Source organism: Dendrobium catenatum, unplaced genomic scaffold (genome assembly GCF_001605985.2).
Source record: "Dendrobium catenatum unplaced genomic scaffold, ASM160598v2 fragScaff_scaffold_915, whole genome shotgun sequence".
Taxonomy (NCBI): domain Eukaryota; kingdom Viridiplantae; phylum Streptophyta; class Magnoliopsida; order Asparagales; family Orchidaceae; genus Dendrobium; species Dendrobium catenatum.
Window position 1 is genome coordinate 518,736 of NW_021319377.1, and position 13,164 is coordinate 531,899.

The following is a 13,164-nucleotide window of genomic DNA, read 5'->3' on the forward strand; positions in this document are numbered from 1 at the left end:
AGTAGCTGCTTATGCAATGATGGGTGATATTGATATCTATCACCAAAACTATAAGATCTTTTTTTTCTATCATTGCAACCTAAGTTACATCATATGATCTTGTAACCATTATTTGACAACTTGATTCAATAGAAATCCACACATTTCCTTCATCTTGTGTAGACCTACTTATCAATGTCAAATACAACTTCACTTCGACATCAAACTTTCTAAGATAGCATTAGAAAGTTTTAGAGAAGTTTGGAATGGAACAATTGTACTATCATTCAAAAACTCACTATATAAAATGCTATATATATATATATATACACACACACAAAATTTCATTTTTAATAAATTACGTGAGTGTCATTTGATTGTTTAAAATTTTGGCAGCATCTTGGCGTCCCCTTCCCAAGAGGGGAGGTAGGGGTTGGAATTTACCCTTTTAATCTGCCCATCCAGAAAGATAGTCAATGACTGAGGGCTTTGGGACATTATCATGTCTTGGAGTTGGTCTTTAATGATCCTTGTAATTGTACACAACCTATTAATTTTAATTTAATTTTAAAAAAATAATTTTTATCTACCGAAAAACAACCTTGCAAGGGGAGGTTATGGAGGGCACTTTCCCTTTTAGGTCAACCCAGCCATAAATATAGTCAATGACCGAGGGCTTCGGGATGTTGTGGGGTTCTAGAATTGGTCTTCAATGATCCTCTTATTGCGCTCGATGTGCTAATTAAGTGTATTAATTTTACTTAAAAATATATTGGTTCCCCTAAAAAATTTAGCATCCTTCCGATGCCCCCTCCCAGAGAGAGGTGGTTGGGCAGGGCACTTGCCCTTTCAAGTCTGCCTAGTCGAAAGATATTCAATGGCCAAGGGCTTCTGGATGTTGTCAGGTCCTAGAATTGGTCTTTGAAGATCCTCTGATTATGCAAGACGTGCTAATTAAGTGGATTAATTTTTTTAAAAAAATATTTTGATTTCCCTCAAAAATTGGGCAGCCTTTTAGTGCCCCCTCCTCAATGGGAGGTTGGGGTGGGCACTTACCCTTTCAAGTCAGCGCAGACATAATGATAGTTAATGTCGAAGGGCTTCGGGACATTTTCAACTATTGGAATTATGTTCTGAAGTTCCAATTGATGATTGTCGAATGCTGATTATTGGTTGTCGATCGTGATTGTTGATTGCCAATGATTGGTTACCAATTGTGATTGTTGATGATTGGTTTGAAAAATACCTTTCCCAACTTTTTTTATTTTTCATTTTCATAAAAAAAATTATATATATAATATCATAATATATAATATATAATATAACATAATATTATATATAATATACATATAACATAATATATATAATATATATAAAAAAGAGAGGGAGGAAGTCGGAGAAGGCGGCTAGGGCACGGGTCAGCGAGGCGGGCATCAGGTCAGCATCGGGTGAAGGCATCGACAAAGAGGCAGTCGGTGGCCTGTCGGAGTCGGTAGTGGCAGGACATAGAAGTAGGTTTGAGGACATCGGGTCAACTTTGATTGAAGTAAATAGAGGTGGGCCTCAGTAATATAGAGAAGTCACAGTTGGGTCTAGTGCACGACTTGTGTGGGTGTCAGTCAGAGACGGCAGGAGTTGGGTCAGCTTGGCTCGGCCAAAGTCAAGAAGCTTTGTTCAGCCGCTCAACATCGATGGCAAGCCCACGACGTATGGCCAGCTTTGGGTTCAGAGAAGAAAGCACGACATGCAGTCAGGAATCAATGTCGAGCGGCTGCGTGCGAATGGGATGAGAAAATAGGAAGAAGTCTTCATTTCCTCTACCTATAAGTTTTTTTTAATTGAAATTCCTAAATTCTTCCTTCTTTATGTCTGTATCTGAGATTTAATGTTTCCCTCTAATTTTGTCATGTGTGTGTAGATTTGTTTTTGTGTCAGTGGGAGTTGGTTTGAGCGATCATGGCATCGTAGGGGTAGTGGGAGCGGTTGAGTCGTCGGTCTCCGATAGTTAGAGTTCAATAGAGATATTTTAGGATGTTTTTGATGGTGGTCATATGTGATTCCTTAGGGTCATCTTAAAACTTAGCATATAGCTAAATGCTAAACAAAATGCTAGGCCTACTAGCAATCAAGTAAAGTAAGGAACCTATAATCCCTCTAAATTTCTTCTAGTCAACTTATTTACCATCTTGATCATTATCTAACTAGGTGTGTGAACTCATGGGTGTATTAATACTCTTGTAACCATTTATATCAAATTTCATTAAGGTCTCTTTTATGTGTTATTTTGGCTAAAAAAATTCCATTTTCTCTTTGTTTTACATTAAATCCAAGAAAGTTGGTTAACTCACCTATCAAACTCATTTAAAATTCAGTATTCATAGTGGAAGAGAATTCTTTGCATATACCATTATCGGTAGGTTAAAAATAATATCATCAATAATAATCTATACCATGAGTATATCATCATCAATTATCTTAATAAATTGGCTGGTATCCACGGTGCCCTTAACAAAAGATTTCACTAAGAAAAAATTGATAAGCCACACCCTAGGTGTTTGCTTATGCCCAAACAATGCTTTCATAAGTTTTTTAGTATGATTTTAGATGGCAGAGTTCTCAAAAACTAAGGGGTTATTTTGCATACACATCTTCCTTAATCACGTCATTTTGGAAAGCACTCATGACAACTACATGGTATAATTTTAATCTCTTCAAGCATGAAAATGCTAATAGTACTCTGATGACATCTAATCTAACTACTAGGGAAAAGGTATCCTAAAAATATATCCCTTCTATTTGGTTGTAACCCTTTACTACCAACCAAACCTTATTTTGAATGAATAATCAAGAGTCATTTAGTTTATTTTTGAAAGCCCATTGAGTTCCAACAATACTTTGATCAAAAGTTTAGCCATTAACTCATACGCATCACTATTAATAAAGTAATTCAATTCTTCTTGGAATTATATTATCCAAAATTCATTTTATAATGCATGTACAGTACTATTGGGCTCTATTACAGAGATAAAGGATGTGTGGCTAACTTCTTTCTTAAGTACATGCTTAATCCTAACTCCTATTTATGGGTCTCCTATGATAGGTTCTCTAGGATGACTAGCTATGTTTCTCTATTCTCTAAGAAAAAGATCCCAACCTTCTTCTCTATCATCTGATCCAATATTATTAATTCTATATGTCATATATTCCTCTTCATAATAATCTCTTTTAGCTTTATAAACCCAATAAAATTCATTCTATGTAACATGGGTGGACTCCTCATCCTCTAAGTCCTCTTATTAAATAACATATATACCTTTCCTAGTGAGAAACATCCTAGAAATACTGCTTCATCTGGTTTTGCATCAAATTTTCCAAGTTGAGACTTTCTATTTTTTAATACATAGCACTTACACCCAAACAAAAACACATGAGACAAAATACGTGTTCTACCATTAAGCAACACATATGGTACCTTATTCAACTTAGATCTTATATTCACCCAATTCTAATATATAAAAAGTAATATTCGCTACCTCTTCCTAGAAGTACTTATATAGACTATAGTCACTATGCTTTGCCCTAGCATTTCTACTAGTGCTATATTTTTTGTTTTAGTTATAAAACAATTATATTATGGGGTTCTAGGGGATACTAAATTATGTCCTATCCCAAATTCTTCACTAAAATAATTCAACCCTCTCATTCTCAAATTCTCCTCCAAGATTGTTTTAAATAATACAAAATAAATAACCTATTTTACGTTGAATCCAAACTAACAATATTTTAAATTCCTTGAATGAATTGCACTTATTTGCAAGAAATGTAACCCAACTAAACCTCAAATAAACATCAATATTTATAAAACCAAAAGATTTCTATCATAGAATCAATGTACTAATAGTTTCAAACATATCTATATGAACCACTTATAATGGCCTAGGGTGAGTACATCCTTAATAGATTGGAATGAAGACTTAACTTGCTTACCTATCTGACATGCATCATAAATATATTATTTTGAGAATTCTAACTTAGGTACTCCTCTAATTAAATCTAATTTGGTAATATTCCTAAGGGTCCCCAAGCTTGTAAAGCATAGTTTCCTATGCCTCAACCATGATTCATCAATAGTTGACTCCAAATAATAAACATTTTTTCACTTATCAATGTCATTCAAATCATCCTTGGACACATTATTAATTCTTAAACCTTTTAATAGATTTATACCCTAAAGCATTAATAATCATTTTGTAGAATAAAATTTTATGTTAAAACCTTTATCATATAGTTGACATATGCTTTATAGATTATGTTCTAAACATTCTACATGAAAAACAATTTTAATAAAAAAAAACATCAATTTTACCTATTAAACCTATTCCCACTACCTTTCTAGAAGTGTTATCTCAAAGTTTTAACTTTTGTTCAGCCCTGGCTTTCTATGAGGTGAATTTAATCATGTCTCTAATCATATATCATGAACATCCATTATCTAGGTACCAGATACTCTCACTGGACCTCTCATCAGAGCACACATATAAAATCAATGAAGATTTAATTTTGGGAACCCGTGGGTTTGGGTCCCACCATATACTGTAATGAATGTAAGTTATAATGTGTAGATGATGTCTTCAGAGTTCAGAGACAATGTGATATATGGTGGCTTATGTTTGTGAAATGCATGTAATATACCCTAACATGCCACAACAAAACACTTAATTCTAAAAAATGGATGCACTAATCAATATGATAAATGATTTCCCCTTCTATGTGTTGGTGGTGCATGTTGTATTCTAGTGTGTTTCTTACTAGTGTGTGTAGGCCTTAATGTAATTTCTAAAAGTAATGTGATTTATTTCCTTAGGATTACATTAGCACTCTTATGCATGCCTACCTCTACTTGCAGTGCATGTTCATCTTCCTGTAAATGCAATGCATCTCTTTCCAACTCCTTAAATGTATCATCTAATTTAATATGCTCTTAATTTAATGCCTCATGCTTCTCTTCTAATGCAACATAATCAGCTTTAAAATTTATAAAATTACTAATGAGACTAGTATCATCATCTAGCATTACATAGTGTTCCTTTTTAAGGCATAAATACTTCTTTTTAAGCATTATATAACTATCATGCAGTAGTTGTAAAAAAGAAAGTAGTTCATCATATCGACAAGTTTTACGCTGGCTGTCGACTACCTAACGCAACCCTCCACTTTTCTCATCCAGGACTTGGGACCTGGCAACGGCAGTGTTAAAATTATTGCCAAAATTACCATTTCTATTCTTTGCCATGAGATTAAATTTGCTACTTTCTCTTTAGATTTATTTTTCTCTAGAAAATCTAAATTTTAATATACCTAAAATCCTTCTTAGTTATTTTCTTGTCCTTTTTCGCGATTCAATTTTCTTCACCCTTTTCTTTTATTGGGTGGCGCTTTAAGTTCGGGTGATAAGATCAAATATATTCTAGATTTTTACATTCATAGAAATTCACACTAGTATAAAACTTTGTTAAGGTTATACTTTTACCTTGATATTTATCATTATGGCAGTTTTGCTTATTTTTTAGAAATCTCTTGAATAGTCTAGTCATAAGCAGAATATCCTCATTTCCGTTAGTACTAGAAACATTGCTTTCTGTATCATCAACTTTCAATGTGATGGTCTTCTCCTTCTTCCTTTCACCTATACATATAATTCATTTACTAAATTTTTTCTCATAGGCAATAAAAAATCCAAGTAAATTATCAATAGAGTAAGAATTAAGATTATTTGATTCAAAATTTGTAGTAACCTTGGCATCCCAAAATTGAAGTAAACAACATAATATTTTATTGACTTTTTCTATATTTGAAATGTCTCTAGCTAAAGCATGCTGGGATGCAAATTTTTTTTGTAAAATAGTGTATATATCAGTGATAGATTCTCTAGGTTGCATGCGAAATAGTTCATATTCATGCAAAAGTAAATTCATACAGGATTTCTTGGCTTCACTGGTTCCGTCATATGTTATGCATAAAATTAGGGGTGTCAATTTCGGGTCACGGGTCGGGTTCGGGTCGAACCCGGAACTGACCCGGGTTCAAATGGGTCGACCCTAACCCGACCCGGTTAGGTAAACGGGTCGGAAATGCGAACCCGGACCCAACCCGACGGGTTGCCGGGTTGACCCGACCCGACCCGGGAGAAATTTTCGGGTCGGGTTCGGGTCGGGTCAAATGTTGACAGCTCTACATAAAATATCCTAAATTTCTTTACCCTCAGTATAAATATACACTGCACGACAGAGATCTAGGGATTTGTATACCGTAATCCACATAGAAAATTTAGAGTCTCATTAAGAAAACTATATTGTTTTGCATTCATTTTATTTTCATTACTATCTAATTTTCTTGCAAGTCTCTATTAATTGAAAAAAAAACTAAAAAATATACATTTTACATTCAGTAGGATAAATTTTACATTTAGATTAAATAGTATTAATTTTATTACATTTAAGCGGAATATTTTTCTCTTGTCTTCTCTATCAGTTTATTACATAATCGACATGTATACTTCAAGTCAGCACAAGCACCATCCACGCCCATCAGAAAGTTTGACATAACTCTACCAAAAAACATGCCTCATGTCCAGTTCTCGAACATTAATTTTAATGGTCCTAGGACCACAAAAATATTGATTCCATAGTAAGGCAATAGTAATTGCCATCATAGGGAAAGACTATAATAATATTGAGCTCAATCTATTACTTGGCGCATATGTACGAGAATATGAAAATAAATTTGTAAATTTTGAGGAGTTGGATTTGAGCACCATTCTACTCAAAAGTAATAAATTATAGACACAAGTAACTTATAAACTAAATTCAAGTTTCATATAGATTATTTGGTTGAAATAAATGAGCAAAACATTTTATTAGATTTTATTTAGATGAAGAAAATGTGATTTTTTGGGGATCATGAGAGAGTAAATGTCTCCTCTAAAATTTAAAACTTAGAATTACCTATATATATATTATAAAATAATGATGTTATTTTTAAATTATCATCTGTGTTATGCTAAGAAAATGTGCTGATTCTATCTCTTTAAGAAAGTCTTTTTTATGGTTGATGATATACTGATTAACCCTTAGAGTTGGTCCAATGGATGAATTTCTTATCATAAAAATAAAGAAGTTTATATACTAATTTGCTTGTTGATTTATGTTCCTAACTATATTTCTTTGTTGCTTAACAAGTAGCTCGCTGATAATATGATAAAATTATCATTTTGTGACGATATAATTTTATTTATTTATTTGATGACTTATTCTATATTTTTTTAATAATTTAAATGCTTTTAAAAAATACATTTTTTTTAACGATGCATAATTGTTTTTTTTAATACATTTTTAATTTTTATTTTATTTTTTTAATAATGCAAAAAGTCTATGATGAATATTACATATTTAAGGTAGTTAGTTATCAATATTGAATCACAGCATGCATACACAAATAAATAACACTTTTTTAGATGAAGATTTATAGCAAAGATTTTCTTAATCAAAATTAAAATATAAGACCAAATTAATAAACAGAAGTGAGAACATAAGAGAACAAAAATATAGAAAGAGACATAAGAACAATCACATATTGATCCAACTAACATCTAGTTATATAGAACATCATAAGTCTTACTCAAACATATGACCTACACCCTTAGAACCAAAAGGACGATATCATTTTTTATCATTAATACTGTAGAAGACGACAGACCGAGAGAACAGAAAGCCAGATGCAGGAAATAAGAAAGGAAATTAACTTCTTGTCTTATTCAAGTACAGAGCGGTATTTATAACCTGAGATATATGTCTCGGCTAATAAGATAATTACACGTATATAGTTAATATAATTATTTATCTGGTTGTTCTAATATTCCTCGGCAAACTGATGGGTGGTTTTGAACCGTCAGTTTGTGTCTGAGAGTAATAAATCTGGGAGTTAATAGAGCTTTAGTAAATATATCAGCCGTTTGATCAATTGTATTGATAGGAAGAAGACTGATGTTGTGATTGTGTATATGGTCCCTGATGAATTTCTGATCTATCTCTATATGATTTGTTCTGGCGTGAAATACTGGGTTGTTTGCCAGTGCAATGGCTGGCGTATTGTCGCAGAACATCTTGGTCGGTTGAATCTGAGGGACGCCGAAATCTGCTAGAAGACGTCTAAGCCATATCACGTCAGATGTTAGAGCAGCTAATGCTCTATATTCCGACTCCGTAGAAGATCTTGCCACTGTTTGCTACTTTTTGACTGTCCAGGAAATGATGGTATTGTCGAGAAATGAGCAATATCCTGATGTTGATCTACGAGTGTTTGGATCTCCCGCCCAATCTGCATCGGAATAAGATTGAAGCACCAAATTAGATTTAACTATTGGAATACCATAGTTTATCGTACCTTTAATATACCGAAGAAGCCTTTTGAGAAGGTAGATATGCTCGGGATTGGGATCATGCATGTGCTGTGAAAGTTGATTTACACTGAAAGCAATATCCCGCGGACGAGTTAGAGTCAAGTACTGTAATGATCCGGTAATTCGTCTGTAAAGAGTATGATCTGACAGAGACGGTATTTCAGGGATAACAGAAGGAATTTTTGTGCAATTCGGGTTAGCCAATGCATTACAGTTTTGGAGATTTGCTTGTTTGAGTATATTCTCTGCATATTGCTGTTGGGATAAAAAGTAAGATTGCTCTTGCATTTCTATTTTAATACCCAAGAAGTCATGAACACAGCCGAGATGTTTCATATTGAATTGCATATGAAGTTTGGATATAACATTATAAATTTCTTTGAAATTGTTACCAGTAATAAGCAGGTCATCCACATACATAAGTAGGTAAATTTGAACTTCTTTGTAGCGAAATACTAACAAAGAGGGATCGGCATTGCTATGAAAGAAATCGATTGAAACAAGATATGAGGTGAACGTGTTATACCATTGACGAGGCGCTTGTTTTAGCCCATAGATTGCTTTGTTTAGTTTGCATACGTGGCCTGGATGTATGGAATCTTCGAAACCTTTGGGTTGCGCCATGAATACCTGCTCCGATAATGATCCATGTAAGAATGCGTTGGCGACATCTAGCTGCTGCACAGGCCAGTCATTGTGTAAAGCTATAGTAAGTAAAATGCGAATCGTCGGAAGTTTGGCAACTGGACTAAAAGTTTCGGTATAGTCCAAGCCGTATTTCTGATGATTTCCTTGAGCTACCAATCTAGCTTTGTATTTTGCTATGGAACCATCTTCATGACGTTTAATGCGATAAGTCCATTTGCTCCGAAGTATTGAAGAATTTATGGGTGGCTCTACTAAGCTCCATGTTCCCTGTTGTTGTAAGGCTAGAAATTCCATTGCCATGGCGTTTCTCAATTCAGATTGTTTCACTGCTTCTGAGTAAGATGTAGGGGCTTGCAAACTTTCCTGTAAAGCATTGTTATGAAGCAGGTTTAAACGAATTGTGGGTTTAATCGAGCCAGTTTTGGTTCTGGTAGCCATGGGGTGCGTATTATGGGGAACCGTTGAATTGACTGGGCTGCTTGAATTAGACGGAGACGGTATGGAAGCAGGTGAAGACATGATGATAGTGTTCTGAGATTTGCCACTACTATTGTGTGGATTGTAGGAAACATCAGGTGATGGGGTGTGATAGTTACTAGTAGGTAAAGTAGCTAGCTGAGTTTGGATTGCCTTGGATGTCGGTTGAAGAAGAAACGGAGTGATACTTGGGTCAGCAGTAGAGCAAGTAGCATGGGAGATTTGTTGGAAATCAAATTTAGTTTCATTAAAAGTAGTGTGTCTAGAGATAAAGATCCTATTAGAAGTGGAATCAAGGCATTTATAATCTTTGTAAGTAACAGAATAACCCAAGAACATAAACGGTTTAGATTTCGGTTGAAGCTTATCTCTAGACTGAGGTGGGAGGAGCGGAAAGCATTCACATCCGAAGACGCGAAGATGATTATATTGACGTTTAGTTTTGTGGAGAAGCTCAAAGGGCGAGATATTTCTTATAGAATCTGAAGGTATTCTATTTATCAGATAAATTGAAGTTAAAACAGCCTCAATCCAATAGGTATAGGGTATACTAGCAGTGTTGAGAAGAGTCCTGGAGGTCTCGATGATGTGCCTGTGTTTACGCTCCACAACTCCGTTTTGTTCCGGAGTATACGGACAGGACATTTGATGAATAATACCGTGATTGCTAAGGTATGATTGAAATTGATTTCTTGTAAATTCTTTTCCACCATTCGTTCTAATTGTCTTAATAGAAGAGGAAGTGTAGTTCTCAACTTGAGATTTAAAAACAGTAAATATTTGAAATAAATCTGACTTAAAACGCATTGGAAAAACCCATGAAAACTTCGTAAAATCATCCACAAAAACAACGTAGTATCTAAAACCTTGTATAGAGACCACAGGGGAAGGACCCCAGATATCCGAATGAATCAAATCAAGAACATTAAGACTCTTATTCGTAGACTGTTCAAACACAAGTTTATGGGTTTTTGACTCTTTACATGAAGAGCAAAAATCCTTATTCGTATTTATTCTAAGATGAGGATTAAGTTTTGAGATATGTTGAGTGACTCTGCCGTGAGGGTGTCCAAGCCTCTGGTGCCAGCATGATGAAGAGATTTTTGATGCGGAGAGAGCCTTATGCAGATTTTGAGGTTTTTTAGCTGAAATTGGGTACAATCCTGCATTACACGGTCCTTGAAGTATTACTTTGTGAGTCTCCAGATCCTTCAATGAGAAACCAGAGGCATCAAACGTGATTGAAATATGATTATCTTGAATTAATTTGGATATGGAAAGCAAATTTTAAAGTAACGCAGGTGTATGAAGTATGTTCGATAATTTTAGCTTACTGGAGGGGGTCAGCAGTAGCCCGACCCCAGAATTTGCGATGCTTAGGGATCTACCGTCGCCGACGACAATCCTGTCGAAGCCTCCGTAGGGTGTTGAAATAGACATGTTGTCCCTGGAGTTAGTGAGATGAGATGTAGCGCCGGAATCAAGAAACCAAGAATTCGTGGATGATTCATCTGCAGCTACCAGTGCACGGTTGGATTTCTGGGACGTATTCGAAGCATAGTTCGTATTCAGTCTATGCCAGCAATCAGATGCTGAGTGGCCCCTTTTTAGACAGATCTGACATGTAACCGGTGGATTTGTAGATGATATGGTCTGCTGACCAGATGATGAAGAAGATCGACCTCTGTTACGTCTACCACGTCCCCGATTGGTGTATAACGCGAAGTTAGGATCACCAGCTGGACTGTGTTTGGCCGCATCAGAAGCAATGTGAATTTCTTCACTAAGAAGCAGCGGGTATAGCTGATCTAAACTGATAGGAGTGAGCATTGTTCGAATGGATGTTTTGAAAGATTGGTAGGTGGGAGGTAATCCATTCAAGATGTATAAAATGATATCTTCACTGTCTATTTCCGCTCCCGCGGCAGCAATTTGATCAACAAGAATCTTGATTTCCGACAGATATTGAATCATAGTCGTGTTCTTGAAAGAGATATTGTGAAGAGTATTTTTAAGTTGGATAACTTTGGATCTGTTGGTGGCTTGAAATCTTTGTTCAAGAGTAGACCAAATGGCTGAAGTGGATTCAAGATTAACAACATAGGGATGCAGCAAGGTTTTGAAGATGAAGAAATGGTTGAACACAAAGATGCAGCAAGGTTTTGATCGGTTATGTGCCAGTGATGATATTGAGTATTCGGTTGGGACGATCCATCCGAGCCAAGAATGGTTGGATGAGGAGACGATATAGAAGAATCAAGAAATTTGTCATACCCGTTGGCTCTAAAGAGTTTGATGATTTGTGATCGCCAAACCGCATAATTGTCTTGGGTGAGAGCTACCGGGATGATGTTCTTGATGTTAGACACCACAAATTTGAAGTGGAGGGGATCGTATACTGCTCCTAGCGTTCATCCGTCGCTCTGCCATGGAGTTGTGAAGAAATGGAGTCCGTCATCGGAGCTGATCTGCAACCTAGGTCACTGATACCATGTAGAAGACGACAGACCGAAAGAACAGAAAGCAAGATACAGGAAATAAGAAAGGAAATTAACTTCTTGTCTTATTCAAGTACAGAGCGGTATTTATAACATGAGATATATGTCTCAGCTAATAAGATAATTACACGTATACAGTTAATAGAATTATTTATCTGGTTGTTCTAATAAATACAACATATTTGCAAATATAGCAAAGAGAAAACATTGAAGCCAAAATAAATGCCTGGTCTCCTTTCTTTTGAGCTGATGAACTAAAGTGTACAGGGCATGGATAATATGCACACTGCAAGTCAGCATCTGCTTTTATAAGGTCAAGAATCATACAGAAAAGAAGAGCGGTGCTTGCAAGGAACTTAGACATATTCATTTTCACAAATAAGCCAGCTAGTGATGGAAGGTGTGAAGGTAAGAGGAAAGTCGATTTTTGTTGGTTTTATAGGTGGAAAAAAACTTATGTTATATTGTTCAGATAAATACTTAATTATTATTTGAAATTATTCAAATTATTATTTTTTTAAAATAAGTCAATTTCATATTAATATAATATTTTTTGCAGTTAAATAAATTACGTGGAACAAAAAAATCCTAAATGGTAGAATTGTTCCATTCTCGGGGAAAGAACAGGATTGTTCTTACCTTCAAATTTCATAGCAGTTTGTCCAAAGTTATGGAAAGGTCTTTAAAAATAAAATAATAATTTTTATTCGGGGTGTCAATTTCGGGTCACGAGTCGGTTTTGGATCGACCCTAACCCGACCCGGGCTCAAACGAGTTGACCCTAACCCAAGCGCGGGGGAGCGCGGGTGTGCACGTGGGGCGCCGGCGCTGGCAGCCTTTGTCGCGCAGCAGCTGAGCGGGCAAGTCCGGGCAGCAGCGGGCAGGCGGGGCAGCTTCACCGGCAGTCGAGGCAGCGCGGGCAAATTCAATTTAAACGGGTTTTCGGGTTGACCCGGCAACCCGCCGTGTCAACCCGAACCCGACCTGTTTTTTCAAACGGGTTGAATCCGTGAACCCGAACCGGACCCGTTTTGAAATCAGGTCGGGTCCACCCCGGATTTTCCGGGTTGGATTTTCGTGTCGTGTCAAATATTGACACCCCTA